The sequence below is a fragment of the Manis pentadactyla genome, chromosome 3 (genome assembly GCF_030020395.1).
Source record: "Manis pentadactyla isolate mManPen7 chromosome 3, mManPen7.hap1, whole genome shotgun sequence".
Classification (NCBI taxonomy): Eukaryota; Metazoa; Chordata; class Mammalia; order Pholidota; family Manidae; genus Manis; species Manis pentadactyla.
In genome coordinates, this window is record NC_080021.1 from 92,582,411 (window position 1) to 92,599,167 (window position 16,757).

Sequence of the window (16,757 nt, forward strand, 5' to 3'; positions counted from 1 at the left end):
AGCATCAGGGACCCCTTCCATACACATGATTGAGCAATACAGCTCATCTAGTTATTGTCAGGATTAAATAAGATAAGCATAGAGAGCAATTACCCAATAAAAGTGTGCTTAGTTTATTTCATTAGCATGAATAAAATAACCATACATTAGAGAAGTAAGACATCGGAAGGCATTTTATGAACCTCTACACCATGATAATGGCGAAATAAGGTAACCAGGATAAGAAACTGCTAACAAGAGATGGTTAAGATGGGCTCTAGACTGAGGAAGCTGAGGAGGAACTTCCTGAGACTTCAAAATATCTGGGCAGAGGTAAAGCTGCTTAGAGGGCAGAGTGGGCAAAGCAGATGCTTGTTCTACTCCACCATTTTGTCCAAAACTGTATTAAGAGTTTAATTCAACAGCTATTTTTAAATATTTGCTGATTATTAGGGCAGATTAAATAAAAGAGCGAGTTGATTAATATGTAACATGCTTCTTTACAAATTTGGAATAAGATTTGTCTGAAAAGTATAAAACCGAGCAAACATCAGGCCACATGCAAATTAAAATGCTGAATGATTTGATATTCAGAATGCCCTTAAAACTAGTTAGTTCTCAAAATATAATTTAATAAATAAGGACACCAAAGCAATTCAAATGCTATTTAATGTTAGAACAAGTCAACATCTGCATGCAGAAGAAAAAATATCTAGACACGGGTCTTACACCTTTCATGAACAATTGACTCAAAATGGATCATAGATGTAAATGTAAAATCCAAGAATCACACTCCTAGGTATTTTCCCAAATGAGTTAAAAACAGATGTCCATGCAAACTTGCACAAAAAATGCTTATAGCTCCTTTACTCACAACTAACAAAAAATTGGAAGCGACTGAAATGTTCTTCAATATGTGAGTGAATAAACTAAGGTATACTATTCCTGACAGAGGGTACTACTATTCCATTAGCATGCCATTAGGATGGGAGAAAACATCTAGATTTGGTAGACATTTTTGAGATTGGTGGATAAAATTTGGTAACTGGTTGAACTGGAGAAAAGAAAAAGGAATCGCTGGGCAGTGACACCACTTTTAACATGAAAGGCCAACAGGCTGGAAGGCCAGGAAGTCTAGAAGTCTGGAAAGAAGCTTGGTCTGCAGGAAGGGAAGTCACTGAGCCCCACACATGATGGTCTGTGCTCAGCAGAGTGGAGCAGGCCATGTGCTTTAATATACAACCAACCACAGTAATTATCTGTATGCATATCTACTGAGCACTTTTAATCCATACCTCTGAGAAACACATTCAACATGCTGTGCCTTTCCTCCCACAGGTGAACTTACTCTGCCCTTTATACTCTGAGTGAGATGGATGGTATCATCTTCTACTGACCTCCCGAGGTGACGGGAAGGTGTCCCTGCGTTCTTCATCTCCTGGGCCCCCTCCCATAAAAGGGACCATTACTTCCTTTGACTTGTGTAGAACAGTCATGGACTTACTCCCTCCTCTCCATGTTAGACGTACTATTTTGCAATCATTCCTCTTGGCCATTACCATTTGTTGGGGCCTGTGTACATTTCCCAGCAACCATTTTTCACATTTCTACCACAATTAACTTCTCTTAAAAGTGACGTCCTTGTTAGGAAACTTGTGTTACTTGAAACATGATGGGAGCATGGCCAGGATGAAGCAACTTGAAATGGCAGCACTTGAGGAAGGTAAATGAGCTGGAGTTCTCAGCATGGGGAGGAGACTGGGAAGCAGGGCAGGAAAACAGAGAGTTATTGTTAAGCCTTAAAAATGTGTCATATGAGAGAGTCACTAATCTGTGTGTCCGAAGGAACAGTCTGGAAGTAACTGGGGAGGCACTGGCATTTTGGTGTGTGGCTTCGTGCCAGGGGATATCAATCAGAGCTAGTAAAAGGTGGATAGAGTTCCTTGGCAGGGGAGGTGTTTAGGGGACAGGTCACCACCCAGGAAAGCTGTTTTGAAAGGAATTCTAGCAGTCAGGAGGTGTTGGGGTACAAGACCCTTAAAGGCCCATTTAGATGGAGAGGTCTGTGGTTCTCTAAACGCAGTTTTCTCTACAAACTTGTTGTTCTTCCCTGATGGATATATTTGTTTTTTCCCAAGTACTTTAAGAAAAAATTGAGTTTTGTAAGCCAATAAAGCTAAGTAAGAAATATTAATATTCTCTTTGGCAACAGATTTATATTGCATAGAAGTGCCTGGATGCTGCTGGGGAGAGTATGTATGTGCTTTCCAGTTCGTTACATACAGAGAGCTCATTAGTTCTAAATTTAGACAGAAGCTTTAGGGTTGGAGAGACTCCAAGTTTGACTAATACATCTGAACATGTCCTTGTTAGAAAAAAAAAAATGATGGAGAATTCTATTTTCTACTTTGCACGTGTGTGGGTAGAGAGGGAAAAACACATGCTCTTTTATATCAGCTAATTCCATCTGTTCATGGTTGTTGAGTAGGTGTGCCAATCCAGTGATGCCAAGTACACAGTAGGTGTGCAAATGATGCTTTTAGTTTGATAGAATGGTTCTTTCTTGGCACAAGTGGATCAGTTAGCAAATTCTCAGAGCATCTTGATTCACATCGACTGCTGTTGTTTGTCTCCATGGCAAGCTTCCTGGAAATAAGACCGCGGCCAGTGGCAAGATGACGTTTTGTTTTAGCAAAGTTCTATTAAGCACCTACTAGGTTCAAGGACAGTACACAAAGGTAAAGAGGATGCTGCATTCAAATTTCTGTACCCAGGAAACTCAGTTTTGACAGAAAGATGAACTTCAATAAGTAGCAGATATGTCACTATCACTGCTCAAAAACACTGTTACTTAGCATAAATGCCCCCAGCACTCAAAAAATAATATGTAGAAAGTTCAAAATCCTCTCAGCTACCTTACTTTAAAAGCATTCAATAACCATAAGTAAAATAGTTCAGTGTAGGATAGTATTGTCTCATATACTCCCCCTATAAAATATCAGGATAAATTATAAAAATTAAATTTATATTCTAAAATATAATTATTTTAGAAGACTTGTACATTTTTGTTAATAAGTAATATTAAATACCAATTAAAAATAGTTTAAAATATTTAACGTATTTCTTTTAAGTCATTATCACAAAAAGAAAAAAAAAACACACAAGAAAGTGTTACTTCCAGGGAATCCCAAACCTCGACAAGGCTGCCATCACCATCCACGAGGCCAGCTCTCCTGGCGCTCTTACCAGCAGTGAGAATGACAGCACTGGACTCACCGGGAGAACCATGAGGAAGCCAGAGGCCGACAACGCTTCAGCTCGTGCAGCACGGTGAGTTGCCTCCTGTTCGGAGGAGCTCACAGCTGATATTTAGTTGCAGACTAATGCACACAGGATGTCGCCATCAAGCTGTTTGCTCGTCTTCCTTTCTCCCAAGTCTCCTTAATGACCTGACTGTACAGTGGGTTGTCCCCACATTAGAACTCTAATTTACAAACCACACTGACAGGGACTTCTGTGCAGTACACTCACTGAGAACTGCACTGGTGATTGTGTTTTAGATGTCTGCTTATTAGGAAGAAAGATTGTAATAGTGGTGACTGGGGACCGCTAATGTAAAGTAGGAAGAGATAAATACCTAAAGGTGGATAAGAGGAATAACATGCATGAATAGTATTTTTTCCCAAAAAAATCCCCCTGGAGTTGAACTTAACAATACTATCAACCAACTAGGTAAAATGAACGTCTGTAGCCTACTACATTAAACAGCAACCAAAGCCACGCTCTTCTCAAGTGCACAGGAAGCTTATGCAAGGATAGGCCACGTTCTGGGCCATAAGCATACCTTAATGAGTTCAAGGAGGAGAAATCCTGCAATATCTGCTCTCAGACCACAGTGAAACTAAACTAGAAACCAGTAACAAATAAATCTAGGAAGAAGTGAGCTATCATGTCATGAAAAGACATGGAAGAAACTTTAGTTCACATCACTAGGTGAAAGAAGCCAGTGAAAAGGCTACACACTATGAGATTCCCACCCTAAGACATTCGAGAAAAGGTTCAGCCACGGAGACAGTAACATTTGCCAGGGGGCAGGGGATGAGGAATGATGAATAGGCACAGCACAGAGGACTTTAAGGTCAGTGAAAATATTCTCTAGGATATTATGATAAATACACGGTATTATCCATGTGTCCAAACCCAGACAATGTGCAACACCAGGAGTGACCTATTGTAAACCGTGGGCTCCGGGTGATGATGTCATGTCAACGTAGGTCCATCAGTTGTAACAAATGTCCCACCTGGTAGGGATGTTGATTTGGGAAGGGGAAAGGGGATTGTGTGTGTGTGTGTGTGTGTGTGCACAACAACATGGACAGACCTGGAGGGCATTGTGCTAAGTGGGGTAGGTCAGACACACAGAGACAGGTACTCTATGGCCTCCCTTACCTGTGGGATCTAAAACAGTGGAATGCCAGGAAACAGAGAGCAGAAAGGTGGTTGAGCGGGTGGGGGAGGGGGAGCTGGGGAGATGCTGGTCACAGGCACAAACTACAGTCACAACATGACTCAGTCTGGGGACCTGGCATAGAGCGTGGTGACTCTAGTTAACAAAGCTGCATCATGAACTTAAACATCGCTAGGGCAATAGAGCTTAAGCATTCCCTGTCTCCTAAAGTTTCCCTTTTTTACAGGACTCCTGCTCTCCAGGTGTTGGTGTGTCTAATTGTGAAGGGTTACCCTTCCTGTTTCTATAACTAAGCCCTCTACAACTGTGTCTTTCACGTCAATCGTCTGCAGCTCCACCAAGCTTATTTTTTCCCAATGCTTGCCTCTTTGATTTTAACTCTTATACATTGCACCTCATAGTTCTGTTTGACATTTTACAAAGTCTTACTTCCTTTTCAGGTAAAAAATATCCTTTATCTTTTTAAGGATTTTGTGTTTAAAATTCCTTGTCCTTAACAATCTTTCAGGCTCCTGTGGTGTGCTGGGTCATCTGCTGGCATTTTGTCATGGACTGTGAGCTCGTTTTCTCATTGGCTCTCACCGCTGTGCCTGGTAAGCACTCTAGGGTGAGGTCAGAGGCAGGCCCTAGTCTGAGTGCCTCCAGGTGGGACTGATCGGAACAGAGCAGATGTCAAAGGGCACAGAACCACCACTGACAGTGTATCCCCATTACAGTGCACCCAGCCAGCCAATGACTTATTTTTAAACTTCTGAGAGGATGCAGAATTGGCAGGCAGATTTCTTTCATTTGCATTCCTTGGCTTTTCACATCTGGAGGGAAGATTCTTGAACAGTGAATGCTCAAAGGCAGCTAGTCAACATGCTTCATCGGCGGCTTACCCTGGAAGGACTCCTTCCTTTCCGATTTATGTAATGATTGGCCAGCAATAATCATCCCAGTGTAGGACTAGGGACAAGAACAGAATGTTTTTTCTCCTGCAATTTGTCTTTTTCCTGCCATGCCTATCCAACAGATACAACACCCTGTTCCCTGCAATGCACACACACACACACACACACACACACACACACACACACAAAATGGTTTATGCCAGGCCTGCGGTGCCTGGAGCTTTTCACTGATTTTGTGCATGCGGGTGGGGGCTGAGGCAGGGATGCTCAGACTGGACCATGTCTTCCTCCAACTTTCTAGCTTCTTCATGGTTGATTTTGGGAGAAGAACCAGTCTAGCAGCCTGTGCTAATTCACCATTTTCCCCCATGTTCTTGAAATATGGATTCAGTTGTTTTACTCTGCTATCCAAAATCTTCCACTCTGACCTTTTCCTGGGCAGCCAAACTCCTCAGCATGGCACGTGACAATTTTCATAACCTCAGTTGAACCAGCTATTAAGCTGTACACCACGCTGCTGTCCCCCACTTACCGCAGTATATAGTCACGCCTTCCCCGATAGCCATCATCTATTGTATCTTCACATCTTTTAAAGCGCTGTCTGTTCTTTGCCATATTCCCTTCTCGCTCTCTCTTTGGCAAAATTATATTCAATTTTTAAGGAAAAAATCAAAGTTTTCTTTTGTAAAACATCACCTCTTTGAATAGGATTATCTTTTCTTTCTGTATGTGGTCAGAATGTGGAAAGAATACCATGTATAACTTTTGCCAGGTATTATAGATGTTGCCAAAGCTGACCTAATGCTAAACTGAATTATAAATTTAGTTCTGTTAATGCATAAGCACCAAGTAGACTCAGTTCCTTAAGTCATAAGCACTGGTCTGTACTCGTTTAAGTATTTGTTACTCTTGCTTGAACATGGACCAGCTTATCAACATGTTTCTTGAGATTAATAGACAAACCCAAACTAAGCAGATGTTGGCTGACTGAAGGTAGCTCATTGAAATAGAAGAAGTGTTTTTAAAAATTGAAGTGGGCCTCTGGAGTATTAAGTTCCCTCAGTAACACCTATCAGTTACAATTCCAAAAAAGTCTACTCGTCTACAAAGCTCTGCTGATGTTAGATTTGGCCACCATCACCTCTTACCTGTGCTAATGAAAAACCTCTGAATGAGACCCCACTAAGTCTGCTTGACAACTTGTTTTTCACACAGCAGACAATATGAGCTTTACAAAAGAAAGATGTGACCATTCCATTTCTTTGCTTCATATTTTCCTGTGGTCTCCAGTTCATTGGGAGTAGATTCTTCATGTTCCTGAAAGATTTGAATCTAACGTACTGGTTGACAACAATCTGGACACCCTGGTTTACTACCAGTTTCTCAAATTCTTCTCAATTTTCTGCTGTGGGGCCTTTGTGCTCTCAGTTCCTTCTCTCTGGAATGTTCTCTCTCCAGCCATTCACATGCCTGGCTGCTCATCATAGGTCAAGTTTAAGTTCAGTTGTTGTCTTTTTTGAGAGGTTACTCTGGAAAGGAAACTCCTCTGTATCTGGAACTTGTTCTTCAGGACACTTTGTAATCATTTTATGGTCCACAGAGTCCCTTCCTTGTGCTACATCAACATTACATGAAGGCCACCCTGCTCACTTGTTTGTTTATATGTTTAGTTTGGTCTTTTCCATTCTAGAATAGATAATCCATAAGAGCAGAGAAGATCTTGTCTGACTTCTGTGTTATTCTAAACCTTGTGACAGCCACAGTGAATAGCACATGTACAGTCTTAATGCCTAATGAAATGGTTTTTGTTGAATAAATATGTGATACTTCATCTCTCAGAACCTTTGTAAAACTAGCTCACCACTATCTTTTCAACATATGTAACAGCAACCGTATTTTATCCTTTATGTTATCTATTATATTTTCTGAAATAGAAAAAAAGGATAGTATTTCAGGTATCTATTAAACTAGTAAAGAGGTAGTGAGACATGAAATATCACTACTTTATGCAGTGATTTGTCTCTAAGTGCTTAACACACTATATGATATATAGAATGCTATCAAAATACTATGTGAATAAACATGAGTTACATTACAAATTATTAAATATTACATGTTCAACTTAATAGAGAATTCTTGACCAATAATCACTTCAGATTGTATTTGTTCAGAAGAACATCCAGAGGTTTTTAGAAACTTTTCTATACTCTCGTGTTCTGTTCTTTTGATTAATAACTTTCTTGTTTAATACTGTTTGTCAAATTATTGAGCCCTTTATTTGCTCTTACTTCATTTGCTCTTTAGTGTATATGTCCAATTCAAAGCAGAAATATGTCTCTAGAAGTCTTTCTTCCTCCTTGGATTATGTAAAATACTGCCAGGCACACTATTGCTTTTTGTACATAGATTGAAATGAACTAAGAAGCCCATGGCTGACCATTATTGTTGTTTCTCCCAAGTTTTATTTCTTTTTAGGCAGGGACTGAGGAGCCAGAGAAATGCAACACATTGGAATAGGGCCTGATTATGCATGATTTTTACAGCACAATGGAGCCCAGTGGCTTTGATGGACAGGATGGTTCTAGCATTCAATAGCATGTTTAACATTAACAACTCAGGAGTCACTTTTTCTTTAACATACAAATTCTTTATTGATGCATTTTGGACATAGAAAAGGCTGTTCATTTATCTTCTATAAGTCAGTGATTTATTGAGAGGACTGAAATACTTATTAATCATTTGAGTTCAGGATATGAAATAATTTTTCAAGTTGTCTAGATGAGCCTGTCCAGTTAAATTTTATCGTCAGTGTAGGAGATGGTAGAAACTTGGCCTTGAATGTCAATCTGTCTTCAGAAGCAGTTTTAATTTCAGCTTCCACCAGTGTATCAGGGACTTGACAGTGACTTATGAATTTCCACTCTCTCAGCTGGACAAGTTGCTCATAGATTTTCTGATAACACAACCATATTCTAGAGGGAATTATCTTAGATAAATGTGATTGTTTTAATGAAAAAAATCTCTCTTCTTCTGTACTACATGAAAATTGTGTGTAAAATGAGTTATAACACATATAAAATAGTAATTATATCATTGTGCATTTCTCTTTTGAAAATCCTGCCTGCCTACAAAAAAATCAATTTTCATCAATGAAGAAGAAAATCTGTGTAACAAAGTAATATCATTCTACTAATAATTCCCATAGGTCAAAGGCAAACACCATTGTTACTTTGCTTCCCAAAGTGAGAGTTTAAATGGCAAGAATACATTTAGATACACAATTTGATGGGTCACTATAGAACACAGAAAAGAAAATCAATTAAATGATTGCCCAGCATGGATGAGAACATGGAAAGATAAAGTAAAATGGCAGGGTTTATTTAAAGGATGAAATTTAGGGTATCATTGTTAACAACTACCCATTCTAAAGGAAATCAATGACTGAAAATATTTAAAAAATAAAGCAGGTCAATTGGTGCTAAACAAAGTGAGGACAGTGTATTAGGTTATGCCAATGAATGCATCATGTGTTCTTTTAGGCAATAAAATTTGAAGTTCTCAGTTCATTTGTTCACCCCGCCTGGGTTTATATAAGCTTCTGAGAGGTAGTCAGTGTTGTTTTAGGGATAGAATTAGATTGTGTATGTGCAGAATTTAGCATAAGGTCTTGTGCCCAGAAAATGCTCAAGATAGGTGAGCTATTATTGTAATCACTATTAATAAATTATTTTGTATGCCATTTAATACCAGGTTAGCAAGTAACTATGTACAAAAATATCCTTTCTGGATATAATTTATTTATTAAAGGTTCTAACTCAAAACCAGTGGTTATCACCTGAGGATGGTTTTATCCCTACAGACGATATTTGACAATATCTGGAGGGAGACATTTTGGGTGTTCAGGATATGAGAGGGGGTGCTACAGATCTAGTGGGCAGAGGCCAGGGAGGCCACTGAATGTGCAAAGGATGGCCCCCAACAAAAGAGTATCCAGCCCAAAGTGTCAACAGTTCTGAGGTGGAAAAATCCTGCTCTAAAACATTTATGGGATTTCATTGCTTTCCTCAGTTGTTGTGAAAACTGAGAAAACAGTCGTAATGAAAGCTGGCATATTCCATTCCAGTTCTTCCCCATCCCCTCATCGATGCTACAGGCAAGCTGAGCTGGAGGTTGTAATAAACAGTGTTAGAGACAGAAACAACTTTAACAGAAAAGAAGAGAAGCTAATGCATAAATGAGTTGATTTGCCAAGAACATTTGATTAACATCTCTTCTTCCAAATCACCATTGTGAGGGAAGAGGCTGAAAGTGAACTTACACCATTTAAAAAAAGTAAAAGACCTGAAATAATAAGGCTCCAAACAAATACGATATCCCAGTATTGGCCAGGAAAGTCTACGGGAATATGAAACATACAGAAATGTACACATTTGATCTGCAAAATGTAAAAATGGAAATCCAATTTGCACCATAAAGGTGATTATTTTGGAACCACCACTGCCTACGTGTACTGGCTTAGTCTGCTCAGTCTGCTATAACAGAACACCGGAGACTTGGTGGTTAAACTGAAGCTTCAACAATTCTCTATTTTCCTATTTGAGTAAACACGTAAGTATCATCAGACATAATTCTCTGCCATGTGGGTACCACCCAGCATTTACGGTTTGCCCACCGGCACAAGTGGAAATAAGCTGGAAAAAGTACTATACAGAATGCTACATTAGCAGAGCCTTTTCTGGTTGTATGCACAGACAACTCTCTTCACTGGACTTTTAACAGCCAGCCAAGCTGTGAAAAGCTGAGTATCATTATTTATAAAGCTGAGTGTCATTAGCTGCAAACAAAAAATATTTTTAATGAATGCTGCTGGTGAAGTAGGAAATGATGGATATACAAGAACCAAGAGGAGAATGAGACACTTAAATGAGGAACAACCTCAAGCAGTTTGTGAAGTGTTGTGCTCATGGCCACCGTTGGCCAATTTCATCATCTTACAGATGAGGAAATTGAGGTTCAAAAAATTCAGGAAACCCATCCAAGGACAACAAAGCTAATGCGTGGATATCTATTTAGGGCTTGCCCAGTCAAAGCATGCTCTTTACCTTTGGGCCACACTGCTTTCTACATGCATGTGGAGATATTTCCTCCTAGGATGGACAGAGAAGAGTGGATGAGGCCAAACAGGGTCAAAGGCTCCAGGGAAGGGAATGGCAGGGACTGTTCCAAAGTTGCCTTGACTATAAAGAGTAATGAATGGTCATGTTGAAAGGTCAAAGTCACAGGAGGATGGGGATGTGGAAGCTGAAGCCCAGGGCACACGCAGCCCTAAAGGCAGTCACTGAGGACCAGAGGACATGTTGGGCTCAGTAAGGAGGAAGTAAATGGCATCTGCTGAGTCATCATGTATGCCAAACACTGTTCCTGGTGTTTCAAGCCTGATCTGTTTACTTATTAATTGCCAAAATTTCAGGTGGGCATTCTCATCCATTTTACAGAGGGGGAAATTGAAACCCAGAAAGAAAGTATTTTGTACAAGATCACACATCTGAGAAAGCTGGACTAGCCAAGGTCTGTGACTTTAAAGACTTTGAACTTTATCCCACACTCAGTTGCTTTCTCCAATAAAACAGAAAGGAATGTGTGATTTATTTTCTAAAATAGAGCTATCAAAATTTAAACATACTACTCATGGAAGGCTGGAAGGATTTGACAGAGTAATATGATCTTTAGAAAATATTAAAATAAATTTTTAAAACATTAAATTTTCTCAAGGAGCTGTAACTTTGTTCTAGACTTACTGAGAAATATGACATCATGGGTTGACCATGCTTGTACACAAATGTTTTGAGCTCAATCAAAGGAAGTTTCAAGAGCAAGAAATCCTGGAAATGCAATTTCTGCTTCCTTAACCCAAAGGTGTTGTCATTTGCCTTCAGCTTCCCACCATGATGTCATTCTAATCAGAGGTGGAAGAGCACCTTGCCAAACTCAGAACATACTTGAACTTTGAAATTCCATACAATAGAAATAAATGCCAATCTTTAGAATTCTGTTTATGAACTATAAAATAAAAGAACATGACTTCCTTTTTCCAAGAAAAGTGCCTCCTAGCAGCTTCTTGGACATGACTTTTCCTCCACAAAACCAGACTTCAATGAGCTAAGCGCAAGTTGATTAGAAACATATGTACCAGATTGTCCCCGGATCTAACGGTTACAAAGGAAACACTCAAATGCTCTCCTGATAAATACACCAGTCTGGGAACTTGGGTACACATCAAACAGGGTTAAAAACTCATAACTTAATGCTTTTATGTGCGTATACATTACTTGTGCTCCCCATTCTCATGATTTGTGCTCATGCTATTGATTTTTTCTTTAAAACAAGTCTAAATATAATTTAAAATAAAACATTTGCCTGTGGCAGTTTCTAAGCAGCAGAGCAACCTCAAAATGGGAAACAAAACAAAACAAAAAACAACTCAAAGGAAAAAAAAAATCATACTTTTCATATAAGCACCTCCATTTAGACTTTCTGCATGGTGAAATACATTAGAATAGTTTTTACATTAGAAATGGCGATTGGCTTTTTATGTTTATCTTAGAGACACTGAGAAAAGTTGAAATCAATTTACACTTGATAAATACACTGTACCGTGGTACAAATACAGTAAGAACCTATAATGCTTTTGTATTTCAATATCAACACTTTATCAGCCCGTCAACACAACTCCCAAGGATCTTGCACTCAGGTTTATTTCCATGTTATTGAGAACTGGTTATAATTGTTTTCATTTCTATTTGAGAATGCAGAGAATCCCAAAAGATTTACCCTGAAATCTGTATTTTTCAGAGGACTTGGAGTGGCAATAGTTATTGCTCTATTGGTTTTATTTTTATATATAATTTTATCCGTGATGCCTAGATGTGAAAAAAATTATAGAAGGTTTGAAATTCCTAATCTTATGTCCCAGTCCCCACTCCATATGCTCTTACATCAGCAGCCCCAAATGTGTAATAACATTGGGGTTGACAAACCCCGGGTTCTATTCACGTCATCAGGCATCATCGCAAGGAATGCGGCCATTCTGGTATATTTTGTTGGCCATCAAAGACTGGTACAGTTCCAGGTCAGGATTCCCATGGTGGCCAAAAGCAGTGAGGCCTTCACTGGGTGGAAGACTTAAAAATCAATCTAATCTTTCATAACAGCACAAATTTCCCTTTTACTTTTTAAGTCCCCAAGTGATAGTGGGTAGTTATTGAACTGAATATAAAGGGATCAGTAGATTGAACTGAATATAAAGGGATCAGTAGATTATTTTTCTAAGTGATGTTGTTTTCTTCTTAGTTAGGCACTGATGTTTTTCCTTCAATTTAAACAGGACCTTTCCTTAAGTGGAAGTGACAGGAATTTGGGAGCTGAGGTTTCTGTGCACCTTGGTCTTGTTGAGATGGGATTGTATTACTGTGACATTTCAGTAGGGAAAGACATACTGTTCTGAATTGTGTGTCTCACTTGTAATCTATTTTAGAACCATGTACTGTAACAATATTTCTCTTCACCCAGAACTAGTGATTTACCCTCTGGTGGGTTCTACCCTTACAGCTGCTTGGTAATAAATAAAGTCAGACCAGAGAGAGAATATTTAAAAATTAACTGCACCCAATGGGCTCTGCCCTGCTTTGAATTTTGCATGCTAGTTTGATGAGGTGCTTCTCAGGTCCTTTTAATTGCAATATAAAATAAGGCCTCTGGTGATCAAAAACTCTAAATAAAAGGTGTGGGGAAGGAGAGTGCGGTCCTCCACCTTGGTTGTCCTCAAATCTTCCTTCCTGGATTTTTACTTCTCAACCTTGTTGCAGTTGCATAATCTGATGAGATACTGGACTAACAGAAAGCTGGTGCTTCCATCACCAGACCAGGCAGCCAGGAGCTCTGCCTTTCCTGCTAATCCTTAACTTGCAGTGGAAACTTTCCTGTTTCTTTCCTTCAGCCAAGATGAGGTCGGACAGCTTTCAGAGCTGTGCTTTAACAATTAAGTGTCAGAGAGAGATGAGAGAGGCATACAAAATAGAGAAGGAATGTAATCACTCATATAAATTCCTAAACTAATGGCCATAAATTTATTTCTTTCCACTTACCAAGGAGAGACCAATTCTGAACACCTTTATTGTTCCATTCCACAAAGGACCGGCCATCTAGCCAGCGGCAAGGTGTTTACACTGGGCTCTTCATAATGAACAGACAAACTCTTTTCCAATGTTAATAGGAATTTTTCTTCACTCACCACAACACTTCCACCAGATTCACCATTTATAGACTTTCAGAAAGCCTGTGAGTCAGTACCAACAAATACCTCATTTTACAGCACAGAAGGGAGGCAGGGGACTGGCACCAGTGACCGTGACTGATACTCCCAAGTGCCTCAGTACCCCATAGCAGTTCAGAATGTAGAACGTCCTGCTGAGGGACGCTGGGAGCGGCACCCTTTGAGCTTAGGCTGCGGTGCTGAAGAACTGTGGGCAAAGCTCAGATTCACAGCCAGCCTATAGTGCAGTCAACTCCCAAATCCACAGTTTTAAATTGAAACTTTAAACCTTCAAATCAGTGCTGTCAACACCCTAGTCAGAATGGGCAATGGTGGAGCCTAGATGAGAACAGCCCCTTTTCACTGTTACCTTAATAGGCCCCAAGAAATGTTTTGCTCCCCATTCCATTCATTCTGGGCTTTACAGGGTTTAAAGGCTAATACTGACCCAGAGAACAATGCTTCCACAAGGGCACAAAATCAGTCTATCAGGTTGTAAGCCAGGACAGCCCACGTGGCCGGTCTGGGCTCCTCATACTATTGAAAAATAGATGGAAAATGAATATGTACACAGTCTTCTTTGTGAGTGTGTAATATACACACATATACATGTAAATATAAAAATAGATGCAAATTATATGTTTTATGACTAGGTCTAAAAAAAGAGAAATGCATCCATTAAGTCATTGATTAAATACATTTTAAGAACAAAAGACAAGTAAGTACTTAGCGGCATATGATCTGTTTACCCATTGAGTTCTACCATTTATTAATTATCTGGCTCTGGATAACTTACTTGATCATTTTTTACTTGATTTTCTTGACTGCAGAATGGGACAATGGTAGTAGATATTTCACAGGATTATTAAAAACACTAAAAGACATAGTTTATATAAAGTCATAATTCATCTCAAGTGCTCAGCACCTCTTTCTGAGGAAGCAATCAATAAAAATGATCTATTACACTCATATATTTATAGAGATACATTTATGCACATATATGCATATACATATCAAACAGATGATAGAATTAGAGTGACCATTTATCATGCATTTTTTGAATATTTTATTTCTAGGGAAAACAGAATTATAATCCTTCCTAATACTTCAATTTAAATTTTACAGTTTAAAAATGACAGGCATGAAAGTAACAAATAGCTTTTTATATGTGTAATTTATTCTCTGAACAATGTCAAGAGGTGCAACCAAATATATTGATGTTTATGGAATTAAAACTTTAAACCTTCAATATATGCTTAACTATTTTACATTCCCCATATTATTCCCAAAAAGATTTTTCACTCTGCTCTTCATATTTTTGTTAAGCACTAGTAATGATCTTAAAATTATCATTCTTAAATGGTTCCTAAGATCAATAGTAATGATCTTAAAATTATCATTCTTAAATGGTTCCTAAGGTTATACATTTTATCAACCTTCAGATTTCAAGCACTTTTTTCTCAAAGTGCTAGAATTTATAGGGCAGAATTTTCTAGGAACACATCTAGGGCCATTTTTCTTAATGCTTCTATGGCCATTATTTTTTTTAAGTTTAAGTTGAAATTGGTAGAGTTTGTTTTAGTGAATCACTCCCCTTGAATGTCATTACTGGGATGACAACTCTCACCCAGCCTTCTAACCCACAGACTGCCTTGACGTGGGAATTGCAGGGCTATAATTAATCCTGAAGCAAACTAAAATCCCCGTGATCACTTCATGGAATGTTTTTTAGCTGTGTAATTCCTCCCACACTGGTACTCAATCTGTGCATTTTCCAAAAATGGTTGTCAAAGAAGACACACTGAGGAAGATAATCTTGAAATAGTTGAGGGAAAGGTGAAAGCAAATGAATTTAAAAGTTTAGTGGGAACCAAAATAAGTTAATGAAGTTAGGAATTCTTTGCCAATTTTTGGACAATTGCAATTAATCAAGCCGGCTGTTATTAAGACTGAGAAGGGGAAACTTCCTCTCTACAGATCTTTGAGGCCATACAAACACTGACTGAAAAATTTTTGAGCGTTTTAGATTATTAAAACTAAAAGAAAATGTTGATATTACATAGTCTGGAACACTGATAGGTTGGATACAAATACTGAAACTTAGAGATATGCAGTGATTTCCTAACCAATATCCCCTGTACATTAGCACTAAAATCAGAACTAAATCCAGTTTGAGTTTTCTATCCAGAGGTCCACATGACATACTATGCAACAGATGGATATCTACTCTCCTATTTTATTATTTATTAAATAAATATTTAATATTTAAAATGCTGATCTCAAGGCATATGATTAAATTAATGTCAAAAAAGTGAGATGGGGAGGGAAAGCCTTATTGATGGTGGAATGCCAGCTAATAAAGGCTGAAGAAATGATGGAGGTAGTAAAATCTCCATGTAGCAACCACAATAGTAATCCCTGATCCAGGCAAGAGTAATCAATGAACGTTAAAACCATTTGGCAAAAGTTTATCAGAAACAGTACACTTGAACAGCCTCAAATCTCTCCCCAGAGACTGCTGATTCATACAAGGGACAGGCAGCTTGACAGTGATGAGAGCTGATAGATGCCCCCAGACCCCAGGCTTGCCATTAACACTGCACAAAAAGGACAGTTATTTGGCAATAATAGCAATGAGAGTGATACCATGTGTCAACTTGGCTGGGCCTCGGTGCCCACATACCTGGTCAAACATTACTCTGAATGTTTCTATGAGAATGTTTTTGAATAGGATTTTCATTTAAATTGGTGAACTTTGACTAAAACCACATCAGCTCTTCTTGGTTCTCGAGCAGACTGCCTTTGGACTCAAACTGCAACTCTTTGCTGGGTTTCCAGCTTGCTCCCTTGTTTGATGTTGGACTCAATGATACTTTACAATCGTGTGAGCCTTAAAATAAATCTCTTCCCACAAATACGCACACCCTGTTGGTTCTAGCTCTCTGGAGAGCCCTGACTAATATGGCTAAGTCACTGGAAGTAGGGCCAAATTTGTTATGATTAAATTTAAAAATGTCCCCTTACTCCCCCAGAAAAAACTCTCTAAAAGAAAGAAGATGAAGAGAATGGGGAAATGACAAACAAAAGAATTGCCGTTCAAGTGTTT

General features: G+C 38.8%; 1 pseudogene; it reads left to right on the forward strand.

Moving 5' to 3' along the window:
• The first annotated feature begins 1,659 nt into the window (after positions 1-1,659).
• Positions 1,660-16,757, forward strand: part of LOC118913906 (eukaryotic translation initiation factor 2A-like) — a 34,074-nt pseudogene continuing 18,976 nt past the window's right edge.